This window comes from Myotis davidii, unplaced genomic scaffold (assembly GCF_000327345.1).
Source record: "Myotis davidii unplaced genomic scaffold, ASM32734v1 scaffold164, whole genome shotgun sequence".
NCBI lineage: Eukaryota > Metazoa > Chordata > Mammalia > Chiroptera > Vespertilionidae > Myotis > Myotis davidii.
The window spans coordinates 1,486,228-1,488,655 of record NW_006296417.1 but is presented as its reverse complement, the minus strand read 5'-3'; positions in this window follow the sequence as shown (position 1 = coordinate 1,488,655).

Here is a 2,428-nt window from a genome sequence, read left to right as displayed (position 1 = left end):
GAAAGCCCGGGCCAGGGCGTCCCCAGGCGGCTGGTATCAGATGATCAGAAGCGGGAACGGAGAGCGGACACTCCCAGGCCCACTGCACAAGGCCGGCAGCTCCTGGCCCAGAGCCCGAAAAGGACGATATACGCTCAGCACAGACCCGCGTCCCCGACGAACAGACGCAGAAATTCCCCACGAAACAGCAAACCGCGCCCAGCAGCTCAGAGCGGACCACTCACCACCAACACGTGGATCGGTTCCGGGGATGCAGGACCGTTCAACCCAACAGCCCCCACCGGTCGCTGGGACACACGCGCCTCCTTAACAAAACCCTAGATCGCCTCCACAGGGGCAGGAACAGCACTTGACAACATTCACATCCGCTCACGATACCAGCGCCTCGGCCTCAGGGAGAGAGGACGGCGCCTCCCACAGCGAAGGCCAAAGCCCCCGCGAGCGACGCCACAGGCGGAGGCTGGAAGTGGGGCCACGCTCACAGTGCGGCCGCCCGGCCGAGGGCGCGGCCAGAGAGAAATAAGCGGCATCAGAACTGGAAAAGCAGCAGCAAAATGGTCTCTATTTGGAGATGGCAACTGTTAATCCGCACCTGCGGGTATTTTTCCATTGCTTTTCAGAGAGAGTGGGGGGAGAGCAGGAGGGAGAGAGAGAGACATGTCAGTGTGAGAGAGACACATCGAGTGGCTGCCTCCTGCAAACCGAGCGAGTCCACAACCCAGGTAGGCGACCTTGACCAGGAATCAAACCCGTGGCCTTCCAGTGCGAGGGCCGGCGCTCTAACCACTGACCCACATGGGCCAGGGCCAGAAAACAAATCTTATGTATATGTGTACGTATACATATTCCTGAAGACTCCCCCAAAACTGTTAGATCTAATCAATAAAATCAAGGTACAAAATTAACATGCAAAAATGATCAGTGTGCATACACTCTGAGTTATCTCAAGAAAAGAAATAATCCCATTTTAAAATAGCATCGAAAACAATAAAATACTGAGGGATACCCTTCACCAGGGACAGGTGAAAATCTTCACGCTGAAATGACGTGATCCTGGCGACAGAAGTGGAGATACAAAGACATGGAAAGCTATTCCTGTGTTCGAAATTAATTTTAATTCTATTTTTAATCCAGAATATAAAAAATACTGTCATTTCTATAGGTCATCAATATTAAAAACTAAGAAATATTTTAAATTTCCAATTGAAAATGTATACAAAAATTTCTTGGGAATTAGGTATTATTTTACCCCTAGCCGGTTTGGTTCAATGGGTAGAGCCGGACTGAAAGGTCCTGGGTTCGATTCCGGTTAAGGGCACATGCCCAGGTTGTGGGCTCTATCCCTAGTAGGAGGTGTGCAGGAGGCAGCCGCTCAGTAATACTCTCTCACCGTTGATGTTTCTGTCTCTCCCTCTCCCTTCCTCTCTGATCAATAAAAATATATTAAAAAAGAAAAACAATCCTAATTTATACGGAAGCACAGAAGACTCTGAATAGCCAAGGCGATCCTCACGAACAAGGACCAGGCAGGGCCAGCACACTCCCTGGTCTGAAGGTGTGTCATGAAGCTGCAGTGATCAGACAGCATGGTGACGGCGTGGACCAGTGACGGCGAACCTTCTGAGCTCGGCATGTCAGCATTTTGAAAAACCCGAACTTAACTCTGGTGCCGTGTCACATAGAGAAGTTTTTTGCTATTTGCAACCACAGTAAAACAAAGAATTATATTTTTGATATTTATTTTATATATTTAAATGCCATTTAACAAAGAAAAATCAACCAAAAAAATGAGTGCCATAGGTTCGCCATCACTGGCGTGGACAGACACAAGCCGTCGGAACAGAACCCAGAGCCCAGACATGACGCAGGCAGAGAGGGTCCCGTCAGATCTGACAGGAGCTACGCATGCTCAGTGGAGGAAAGGCAGCGTCCGCAGTAACGAGAGTCACAGGGGTCGCCTAAGACCATCCCGCATATCAGATATTTACATGACGATTCATCACAGTAGCAACATGACAGTGATGAAGTAGCCACGAAAATAATGTTATGGTTGGGTCACAACATGAGGAACTGTATTTAAAGGGCCAGAAGGTTGAGAACCACTGCCTTACCCAGTCAAGGAAACAACCAGCAAAATGAAGACAGCCCATGGGACGGGAAAGTGTGCCAGCCTCACATCTAATAAGGGTTTAAAATGCAAAACGTATAAAAAACTCACACAATTCAACAGACAAAAAGGAACAATCCAGCTTAAAAACGGGCAAAGGACCTGACCCCCAGCAAACACATGAGAAGGCGCCCCCCATCCCTCGTCCGGCAGCGCCCGACCCCAACGCGACGTCCCCGGGCCTTTCGGAACGGCTGCCCCCAAAGCGACAGAGATCACAAGAGCTGGCCGGGGCGGGGGGGTTGGGGGGGAGCGACTGTG